Here is a 12949-nt window from a genome sequence, read left to right on the forward strand (position 1 = left end):
TGGAGCGTTCTTGCTACCGCCCTGCTTCTGAACATGCGCAGATGCTCTGAAAAGGCTAAACAGCTTTTCTGCCCATCTGATTGGCTACAGGTGCCCTCCGTTACAAATACATAAGTGTCCACCCGCACCTGTCTGTCCCTGCTGGCTTCCCTCCTCCGGCGACAATGACAGCGCCACAACACTTGGGGACCCCAAGAAAAATGCCGGCTGCCGGGGGGAGAAACAATTTATGGACTAGTATACAAGGTGAGGGGGGAGAGAATATCAAACATATAAGGAGTGGGGCTGAAGAGTTGTTCGGAGGGGGCAAAGGCCATATATATATATATATATATATATAGCAGCAAGTATAATCACAGGCAGCACTCAGCGTCTCAAGAAATGAAGTGATCTTTAATCCAACGTTTCGAGTGTTCTGACATTTCAGTTTTAATCCAAAGCTTTATCCATATTGTTGGAGCAAAGGAGCCGCTTATAGCGTGATTTATTGATGTGTATAAGTCCTAAGAGAGGCGACAGTCCTGATGTATATATATATCTATTGACAGGATTAATCACCATCGGTTGCCAGGTGGGTGGGCGAGTATTACACTCTGACCTGAAGCAGGTTCAATGAGGTAGTATCCCTTCTCCTCCATAGATACCACTCCCATTAGGGCTGCTTCCAGAAATTTTGCGGGCTGGGTGGGGGTCCCTGCTTATTTTTTCAGTCCCAGGCCCCACAATTTGTGATGGCGGCCCTGCACCCACTAATGATATCAACCCCCCAATCCCCGTTGCCATAGTGACTACAATTACATAGAAACGAGTTTGTTACATAATACACAGTACAAAATAGAGCATGATAATGAACAGATACATAGTTTACACAGTTATTGTTAATCATTATCCATGTAATACTATAAAAAACAATGCAAGCCCAAGTTTTCATTAAGGCCTTCCGGAGCCAAAGTACTGAGACGATAGATCCAACGGGTTTCACATCTTAAAAGCTTTAGGGGGTCTGTTTACTAAGCAGTTTTAGGAGACAGAATGAAAAGTGATAAGAAAGTGATAAGGTGCCAGCCAATCAGCTCCCAACTGTCATTTTTCAAACACAGCCTGTGAGATGACAGTTAGGAACTGATTGGCTGGCACCATATATATGACAGATGCCTGTCAGTAATTGCTTCTGCAATATGACTGACCTTGTGGCAGATTGTGGGTCTTGAGAAAGGTCCTTGCATGGATCGAAACATCGACCTAGGACAACTGTCATTTACCTATGATTGAAAAAAGTGTTGAAGCAAGCCTGGTGAGTGCACTTTTATTTTTGGACATTATGTCCTTTACCTTCTTGGACTAAGCCTGAATTTACTGGCACCCCAGCAGATGTATGTCTAGTAAGTGAGTGCTACTCCACTCCCGATGTATATTTGAGGATTTGAAGATACAAAGACCTTTGAGTGTGCACCCTGAAAAATTATATTTCCAATTAGATGAAAAGTTGGTGAAAGTTTTGGAACTTTGAAGCTAAGATTTTTTTCTGCTAAAATGGTCTGATAGAATTGTGGACTCTTTCCTCACCTTTACAGTGGATTTTTTTCTATATGTGTAATGTATTTGTTAGTTTGTCCTTTTTTAACAAAAAGAAAGGTCTTTTTTACCCTATTTTATGTGGCCCGATCACCCTGCTTTGATGATATTGGATTTGCATAGACTGAGCTTATATATGTATTAAGTTGATTACTCAATTGTAGGCCAGGTTTAGTGGTTGTATTCTCAATATGGCACAGGGATTTACCTTATTAGATAGTGACTCACTTAGTGAAGCAGAGAGTATACAAATCAGTCTGACTGATGACATTAGTAACATCCCATTTAATCAACTAGAATTCGATCGACTACCATCTCAGACACCATTAGACCTATACCATAAACTACAACATTTGAAAAGAAGGGAGATCAAACTCACAATTTTTGTCTGAATATGTGAGAAAAAAACGTATTCCTAGAGGGTTCAGAGTGGCAAATGTTCCAACTATTGGACGTAGGGCCCCAGATTTTGTGTCAAGTGGTGTGGCATTCTAAATAAGTGCTCACTAGATTTAATAACACTAGTGATTGAAGTAGTCAGTCAGGAATTACAGAAGGTTAGGGTTGATATAAAAGATTGAGAAAGATAAGTCTGGGGTACTTGTGACTGACAAGTCTGAGAACTGGCTTGAGCACCTACAAGTGCAACTTGCCAAATTTAAAACTGATTTAGTAACATTTAAAAGGAAGAAACTCAAGAGTGTTTAGAGGACAAACATACCCGTTTCCCTCAGAATAGAAGATTTAGACGATTTAACAGAGAAAGTGAATTTGATAGTCTTCATCAGAGTCTGAGACTGTTGATGAACTTTCACCATCAGGGACTTCTTTTTTAGGTCCAAGCACCAGGTCAAAGAGGGGTGGTCAGAAAATATACGGAGGAGGCTTCACCCAAGGAGAGAGGGTAGACAGATGCAGAGGCAAAAACAGGAGGGGGGTGAGAAGTTAATCTTCAATCTAAACACACTTTAAGCCCCGCTGAACAATCCCTGATATCTAAAGGCCTTTTGTTTATTCCCACCCATTCTTTTGATGAGTTTCAATGGTCCATTGATTTGTTTAAAATGGGTCGGAAGATCAGATTAAGGGAGTACTTTGATAAAAAAAGATACTATCATTGATCATAGGGTTTATAGGGTATTTAACACACCCAGTATCTTTGACCTAGTCTCCACTAACTCTAGTCTAAAGACGTTTCCAAGAATGGTGGACCATGATGTTAAAGCTGATGTGGTAAAAACTTGAAAGGGTTTTGATAATCTGACCTCTGTTGAGTGGCAGGCTTTGAGGTCTCTGCATAAAAATACTTCCATTGTAGTTAGAAGTGCCGATAAGGGTGGAACAGTTATCGTGCAGGACTTTGAAAAATATGATGCCAAAATTAGAAGACAACTGTCTGATACTTCGACCTATAATAAGGTTGAATTTAATCCAATGACTAGCATCAAGAAAGAAGTTGATGATCTTGTCAATGTGGCCCTTAAACAGGGCTGGATCGATGGGAATATCACTGAATTTTTGAATGTTGAACATCCCATATGTCCTGTGATATATACTCTCCCTAAGGTGCACAAGTCACTGATAGACCCACCTGGCATACCAATTATCTGCCAGGGGGTCTATCCTACAACCAATAGCACAGTTCCTTAACTTCTACGTACAACCTTTTGTAAAAAAGGCTGCCAGTTATTTACAATATGCAACACTGGTCATTTTTTGAATGAATTAAATCATATTGAAAACTTTGGGCAAGATACTTTGCTGGCCAAAATGGATGTCATATCCCTGTATACTACAATCCCACATGTTGATGGAATAGCTGCAGTAAAGGAAGCACTAATACAAGGCCTATATGAGGTTCCCTCTATTGAATTTATATGTGAACTTCTAGCAAAGGTACTGATGTGTAATCATTTTATGTATCAGGGCAAATACTACATCCAATTGAGGGGATGGCAATGGGATCAAACATTGCGCCTGCATACGCAAATATATACTTTAATAAATATGAGCAAGAACATATTTTGCACAAATTCTCAGATAATATTTTGTATTACAGATGGTTCATTGACAATGTTTTTTTGTTTTGGGGAAGTGATACTGATTCTTGGTTCGATATCTGAACAACTTGAATAGTCCTATATGGGTTACAGCATCAATAGATACGGACATGATGATCTTTTAGATGTAACAGTCATAAAAAGTGGGTGCACACTTGAATATACATTATATCGGAAACCTACAAACAGAAACACCCTGTTGAGGGCCTCAAGTCACAATTTTTACATATACTGAGGAACAATTCAGATATGGCAAGAGCAGAGATCCAATTGGATGAATGCAAACAAAGATTTATCACGAGGGGTTATCAACCCAAAGTGGTAACAAATTACCTCACTAGAGCTAACATATTTTATAAGAAACCCAAGGAAGTGAAACATATGGATAGCACATGAAACCAAATGATCCTGAGTACACGGTGTGATACAGGTTCTAAAACTGTACAAAGGACTATTAAAAAACATTTGCCTTTGGTAACCAGTGACTCTGCATTTAAAAGGCTACAAGGTCAGAGACCACTGCTGAGTGTTAGGAAGGGCCCCAATTTAAATGATGTCCTATTAAGACCAAAATTGCAACCCACAACTTCAGGTGAAGGGAATTGGCTAACTCAGCAGAAGGGTTGTTACAATTGCCTTGGATGCACCACATGCCGCGGACTGACCACTGGTACATTTTTCTATCACCCGCACACAGGATGGAAGGATTATCTTCACTACCGTTTAACTTGCCAAATGGATCATGTGGTTTATATGTTGACCTGCCCTTGAGAACTGTTTTACATAGGCAAGACCATTCACACGTTTTGCGAGAGAATGAATCAGCATAGGTATTCAATTCGCCTGGTCTATAGCACTAGTGCCTCAGATAAACCGGTTGCTCTACATTTTTTGAAAGCGAAACATCAGATAACACTTCATTGTATGATTATTGATTGGATACCACTGTTAGTGGTATCCTATTGATTGGATACCACTGTTGTGGGATGACCGTGGCCTCAAATTACTAAAAAAGGAGGCATGGTGGATACATAATCTTCACTCTGTGGTCCCTAAAGGGGTTGTGTGAGATGAACCCATTCTCCATTTTTTGTGAAGACTTACTATTCAAGAAAGGATCCATAGTGTTAATGCTTGGAACTTTAAAAGTGATGTCATTTTGTACCAATATTATACTTCTCATGAATACACCTCTAGGAGTTGGTGATCGGGAAATAGGATTTAGAAATAGCTTTATGTTTTTGTGTTTTGATATATGTATACTGTTGGTGTCCTCTATGCACTTTTTAGTGTATGGTGTATGTGACACCGGTTTTAGGTGACTTTCAGCCATTTGCTCGCTCTTTGAATAGATCCAGTGTTGGGTTATTGTACAACACCATTAGAATATGTGGTGCTTTAACTTGCTACAAATTAATGCAAGATTTCTTATGGGGTATCTATGTTTTTCTTTTTTGTAACTGTGAAATGCAAGCCAGCACTTGGTTGCTAGGCATTGCGTTCCAGCCTCCTTTAGACAACCGGATGTTGCGCATAACATGGCACTTCTTGTTGCAGAAGATAGAAATTAGAACAGAGCATGACACATCGTAAGATCTCTCAGTAATGTATATTGTGGGCAGTGAGCTTTTATGATAAAGGATGATATAAGTATGTGAGTTACCTGGAAGGGGTGATATATGATGGTTATGCTGTGACGATGATGGACCGAAACATTGACCTAGGACAATTGTCATTTACCTATGAAAGAATAAAGTGTTGAGTATATTTTACTTCTTGAAGCAAGCCTCTGAGTGCACTATTATTTTATTTGAATAAAATAAAATATATATATAGATGGGGAGAGAGAGAGAAAAAGAGAGAGAGAGAGGTCAGCCCGGCACTCACATAACCACATACTGTACACCGCTACCCTCTGGTCACGATAGTTATCAGCTTGAAGGAACACAAACAGCGGCACTCAAGTTCTGTATTGAGTTTACATCAAATAACAACCGATGTTTCAGGGCACACATGCCCCTTTTCATGGTGAAGATGTGTATAATACATATAATTATATATATATATATATATGTATATGAAAAACCTACCCTAGAACACTGTAGTGGGCCAGCAAAAGAGGCTTACAACCTACATGATGATGGCACTATAGAGATCTCAGTTACATACATTTGCAAACACTGTATATGGTAAGCCACCAGCCATGGCAATGCATCTTTGCTCTGGAGGTGCTACACTACTTGATAATAGCAACACTTTGGGTTATACATTTATGTATCTCTAAATTGAGAGCCACCTCACCTGGAGGCACTGCAGGATCCTGCATTGCCATTATCATGTCGGACATAAGTCTGTTTTGTTGGCCCAAATGCAGCGTTCTTGTTGAATAGTTTTCTGTCTTTACAGGTCCAGATTAACCCCTCCCTTATATTCACCTGGGATGGGCTGATACATTGATGGAGTCTCCATCAATGTGAATGTGTGTGTATATATATATATATATATATATATATATATATATATTGATGAATTGATGGCATATACCAACAGATGCAGCTTTTAATTATTCATAACAGGCTTACAGTGTGATATTTTGGTCCAAACATTGACCTTTTTCAAGGTATAACATAGGCACAGGCCCACCTCACTGGATCCCAGAGCCATACCTAGATTTTTTGGTGCCCTGTGCCAGAGAGAGCATTGGCACTCCCCCCTCCATTTTTTAAATAGTGACATAAGATAGTTCTCCTGACAAAGGCCCATGGCCTCATGGGGAAGTGCCAGGGAAGAGATTGGGGCAGCCAGGAGATGCTGGGCATAAAAGAGAAAGCTACAAGTGATAATGATAATAAACTGGAAAATTGACAGGCCAAACAGCGCCCCCTGCCCTGTGGTGCCCTGTGCCATAGCACAGGTTGGAGTACCCTAGTTACGGCCCTGTTGGATCTCCACCAGAGCTAATACAAATTCACCTCCAAGTAATCACCCTCGTACATATCGTATTCACAGCTTCTCACAGCAGTAATCATAACAAGCACTGTCAGACTGGGGATTAATCAGACAGTGCTGAGACCACGTTTATTCCCGCCCACTACTTGTCAGTCAAGCGACCACCACCTGTCAGTCAAGTAAACACTTGTACTGACATTTTTTGAAGCAGGGTTATACAAATAATATATATATATATATATATATATATATATTTACCCCAAATGGGCGGCACTCAATAGACTTTCAAAGGTAAGTAAAACACTTAATTCCAGGTTCAACGTTTCGCGGTTACCCCCTTTGTCAAGAACAGGAGGGATTGGAAAGTACTCCTTCAGAATCACTTTAAGTACTGGAACCCTCAAGTTCCCTGAATCTGGAGCATCCTTTGCACGGTTTATAAAACCTTTGCCGATTATAGGGGGTGGTGTTGTTGATCCATGTATACACTCTTTGTTCATAGTCCATTTGGACTTTATGGAGTTTTTCCTTTTTAAACAGAATCAAGTCTCTTTTATATTGTTCCATCTGGCCCTTTAATTTTTCCATCCAAGTATTGTTTGCATCCTGCATCAAAACCGTTTTGTGTATTTTCTCAAATTCTGCAATTTTCTGTTTCATACAATTTAATTCACATGTGGACTCTTCGATAACCAACAACAAATAAGCCGATTGTGGGCATGTTCTTTACGCGAAAGCCTCTAGGGATTTGCTTATTGCGGTAATAGTCTGATAAACTGATACTGTGGTACAAAAAGTCACATTCTTTCTGTTTTAGTTTTAAGAGCTGCTAAAACAAGCCTTCGGGGGTTAATGTACATAAAGCATCATCTAATTTTTGTTTATTTAAAATAGCGTCTGCCTCTATGTCAGAGAAGCTTAATGTTTCCCTGGCGTCTATTTGTACTGCTTCCAAAAGCGCATACAATTCCCTATCATCTGCCATGTTTTCACCAGGTAAATTTGGTATACAAGATGCAAAAAAATAATAACTATACGTCTCTTGCAACGTCCTCCTCAGTAAGTGACAAGTATAAGGAATGCAATCACCCCTCTGTGAAAATATAGTCTGCTTGTTAACTTCCAATAAGATGAGTATAACATTGTTCAGGTGCCATGGCCAAACTGATACACCAGAATAACCCCCGGTTCTCAGTCCAAAATATCAATCCAACCAATTCCCGGCACTCAATGAATCACAATTATATATCTGGCTAAGGTGCCATCCCCAAGTGAATCCACACTCCATATAGTTACCCCAAACGGGCGGCACTCAATAGACTTCCAAAGGTAAGTACCATGCTTTATTCCAGGTTCAGTGTTTCGGGGTTACCCCCTTTGTCAAGAACAGCAAATATAAAATACACAACACAAAAGACAAACATATACACACGTTGGATTACAACCCCTCTCACCTGGAGGACGCCAGCCAACCCGTTCACGGAGCCGCAAACTCGTGCTCCAAGTGTCAGTTCTCATGACATCATCATGCCGCACCCCCCAGTGAGAGTGTATATGTTGCCAGGCCACAAATCCAGCAGTGTATCACTACATTATTAAAAACAAAAAATACACAAAGGGTACAGTATACTATATAAAAGCGAAAATTTGTCCTTCTGTCTTTCTATACAAATCCACAGTTTACAAGCCATGATCGTGAAATTTTACATACGAGCGTATTAAAACATGGCGGCACTAAAAGAATTTGAACTCGAAATTACTGTTAATTTTTAATTAATGAAAAACCACAATTTTGCATAGTTGTGCCCTCTACTGGTTAGGTATGGAATTACAAAAGGATTTAGCTTATCTACTATTTTTTCTTTTCTATCTTCTCTACTATATAAAAGCAAAAATGTGTCCTTTTGTCTTACATGGCAGAGACAACTAAAAAAATGTTAAATGGAACTTAATTACTGTTAATTTTTAATTCATTAAAAAAAAATTTTTGCTGGATGCTCATTGTGGGGCCTCGGAGCAAGCAATTTGTGTTCTCATGTTTTATCATGATCTTAATTTTTATTATCGAAGAGAGCTTTAGCATGCTTTGCCAGCATTCTCTGCTCTCTGACTATACCAAATTACATAACTATATTCACTTCTTCCAACTGTGTCAAAAGGATGACTTTGCAAGGACCATGCTGTACTGTGAGCTGCCAAAATATTACACATGGAAAGCTTCTCCAAAAGTTTTTCTTCGCAGAAAACAGGGACTCGCTGTAGATGGTCATCCTGGTATCAGAGCAACAGAAGCTCTTGGCCGTGTTTACACTGTACATCCTACAAATTTTGAATGCTTCTATCTCCAAAGTTTGCTTTACACCATTACAGGTCCTACCTCCTTCGAAGACCTTAGAACTGTTGATGGGGAAGTTTGTCACACTTTTCGTGAGGCCTGCCTAAGGAGAGGTTGGTTGGAATGTGTAAACAAACATTCTTAAAATCCCAGGTGACGCCGTGTACTCCAGCTAATTAATTTATATATATATATATATATACACACACATATATACATACGCATATTGGGACATTGACAAAATTTTCATATTTTTGCCTCTATTCACCACAACGGCTTTGAAATGTAACAAACAAGATGTGCTTTCACTGCAGACTTTCAGATTTAATTTGAGGGTAATTACATCCAAATCAGGTGAATGGTGTAGGAATTACAACAGTTTCTATATGTGCCTCCCACTTTTTAAGGGGCCAAAAGTAATGGAACAAACTAAACAATCCTAAATCTAACTTTCACTTTTTAATACTTTGTTGCAAATCCTTTGAGGGCAATTACAGTCTGAAGTCTGGAATGCATAGACACCACCAGATGTTGGGTTTCATCCCTTGTGATGCTCTGCCATGCCTCTACTGCAAATGTCTTCAGTTCCTGCTTGTTTTTGGGGCATTTTCCCTTCAGTTTTGTCTTCATCAAGTGAAATGCATGCTCAATCGGATACAGGTCAGGGGATTGACTTGGCCATTGCATAACATTCCACTTTTTAGCCTTAAAAAACTCTTTGGTTGCTTTTGCAGTATGCTTCAGGTCATTGTCCATCTGCACTGTGAAGTGCCGTCCAATGAGCTCTGAAGCATTTGACTGAATATGAGCATATAAAATTGCCCGAAACACTTAAGAATTCATTCTGCTGCTTTTGTCAGCAGTCACATCATCAATAAATACAAGGGAACCAGTTCCATTGGCAGCCATACATGCCCATACCATGACTCTACCACCACCATGCTTCACTGATGTGGTGGTATGTTTTGGATCATGAGCAGTTCCTTTCCTTCTCCATACTATTCTCTTCCCATCACTCTGGTACAAGTTGATCTTTGTCTCATCTGTCCATAGGATGTTGTTCCAGAACTGTAATGGCTTTTTTAGATGTTGTTTGGCAAACTCTAATCTGGTCTTCCTTTTTTTGTGGCTCACCAATGGTTTACATCTTGCGGTGAACCCTCTATATTCAATCTTGTGAAGTCTTCTCTTGATTGTTGACTTTGACACATATACACCTACCTCCTGGAGAGTGCTCTTGATTTGGACAACTGTTGTGAAGGGGTTTTTCTTCAACCGGGGAAATAATTCTTCTGTCATCCACCACAGTTGTTTTCCGTGGTCTTCCGGGTCTTTTGGTGTTGCTGAGCTCTCTGGTGCGTTCTTTCTTTCTAAGAATGTTCTAAACAGTTGATTTGGCCACACCTAATGTTTTTGATATTACTCGGATGGGTTTGTTTTGATTTTTCAGCCTAATGATGGCTTGCTTCACTGATAGTGACAGCTCTTTGAATCTCATATTGAGAGTCGACAGCAACTGATTCCAAATACAAATGTCACACCTAGTATCAACTCCAGACCTTTTACCTGCTTAATTGATAATGAAATAACGAGGGAATAGCCCACACCTGTCCATGAAATAGCTTTTGAGTTGATATTCCCATTACTTTTGGCCCCTTAAAAAGTGGGAGGCACATATAGAAACCGTTGTAATTCCTACACTGTTCACCTGATTTGGATGTAATTACCCTCAAATTAAATCTGAAAGTCTGCAGTTAAAGCACATCTTGTTTGTTTCATTTCAAAGCCATTGTGTTGGTGAATAGAGGCCAAAATATGAAAATTCTGTCAATGTCCCAATATTTATGCACCTGACTGTGTATATGTATATATAGATCTATAGATCTATATATACATATACACAGTCTATAGATCTATATATACATATACACAGTCAGATAGATAGATAGATAGATAGATATATATATATATATATATATATATCTATATAGTTCAATAATAGTGAGACGTCAGCACCATCTAGTGTAATTTCTTCAAAAGGTGACCTTAAGTAATGTCCTGTCAAAATTAGCTCTTTCTTCAGCTCTCAAAGCAGGCAAACATGATAATTAAATTAAATGCAAAAAGAAAAAGATATAAAAAGTAATATTGCATTATACACGTATAAATATGTCCAAGTAGAAATGCATGAACCACTTGGTAATCAATTGCACCCCAATTCCAACCAGTGCAAAATAAACAAGCAGCATCCAAAAAATTTGCAAGACTGCAAAAAAAGTGCTACACCACAAATGTAAAGTGCACAGTGCTTAGTGCAATTCTTTAGAGTAGGTACCAATATAACAACCACAAAAATGAGAAATAAAGTGCATATAGGCATACCAGAGGACTTTCACGATTTTGTCCTATTAATCGCCATGCCACTCAAATGGGTTTCTAGGTAAAAATAGAGAAGGTACTGTATGAATGGCCAGACTTCTTCTTGAAAGAAGTCTGGCCATTTGGCGTCTTGACGAAACGCGTTGAGGTATTTCTGGTGCTGGTGGTCCATATCCTCTTGCTGCCAGTCCTAACCAGATAAGCTGATTATCCTGTTAGATGTATGTTACTATATTTTTTTTATTAAATGTGGTTTTAAATTTACTACTCATTGGTACCTTCTCTATTTTTACCTTTTGAAGAAATCACACTAGATAGAGCTGACGTATCACTATTATTGAACATTGTTTTAGTGGACATTCTTGAGCCACGGTCCTATTTTAGAGACTATTCTAGCAGCCACTCTGAGAGAAGAGGAGTGTAACCTTATTTCTCATTTGACTGATTGGGTTTTAAGGAAAGGACAACTCAGCCGTCTCTACCTATATATAGATATATATACATACATACACACACACAAACACTGGAGGGTGCTTATCAATAGAACAGGTATTCTCTGTTTCGTAGCTGATTATCTGAAGAAGATAGTCTGGTGACTGAAGGATTAAATTGTTTTAAGGGGCATCTAGTGTTTCAAAGATACAAATCTGCCGCAACAAACAAGGGATCCTGTTGGTGCTATACCCAAAATACAGTAGATAATACCATAGGGCTGTAAACACAATACTACAATTTGAAATATCTTTTTTTTTTTTTTTTATTATAAAACACACTTTTTGCAATACAAATTACATCACAGTGCAAATGTTCCACTCTCAAGGAATAAGATTCTCTCACTCTATAAGTATACTTACTAAAGGCAGACCCTCCAACATGACCCCTTCCATCAGGTACAAAATGCTCTGCTCCTAGCAAGCCTATCTGGATAGGTGTTACAGGGCGCACACAGGGCCTGATTCAGATTTGGGAATAGAGTGAGATATCTCTCTCAACTGTGAACCTGAACAAACTATATTGCAATGCAAGGGGTGTAAATATATACTTTTTTTTACATGTGGGGTAAATACTGGCTGATTTTGCATGTAGCCCACAAATATTGCGCAGCTTTCTTATTACTCTACAATTTAGATGTCAGTTTGAACACCTCCCTCCCAAATCTAAATCTCTCTGCACATTTTAAATCTGCCCCACCTGCAGTGCTCCATGGTTTCACCAAGATGATCAGTTGAGAGAGATATCTCTCTCTATTCCCAAGTCTGAAGCAGGCCCACAGTGAGAGTGTGGAAAACTAAGTGAATGGTATGGGTCAGGTGTTTTGATGTTCCTTCAAATGTTATACATACAGGTATGAGATAGATACAGTATCAAGTAAAGATGCATATATAATGGTTATATAAAAAATAATTTTATATATTTCTTACTATTGACAAAACCATTGCAATGTATATAAAATTCAGAGGTATTACTATATAATATAAATAAGAATGGAGGATAAAAATAAATAATAAAAAGACAGTTTGATATATTGAAATATAAAAACAACAATTGCTAAGCTGATATGGTATAGAGCAGTTGATGAAAACTTAAGTATAAAAGATAAATGATACAAAATGCTCTGCTCTTAGACTTCCTTCTTACTTTATGATTGCAG

Source organism: Taudactylus pleione, unplaced genomic scaffold (assembly GCF_031769625.1).
Source record: "Taudactylus pleione unplaced genomic scaffold, aTauple2 ptg000313l, whole genome shotgun sequence".
NCBI lineage: Eukaryota > Metazoa > Chordata > Amphibia > Anura > Myobatrachidae > Taudactylus > Taudactylus pleione.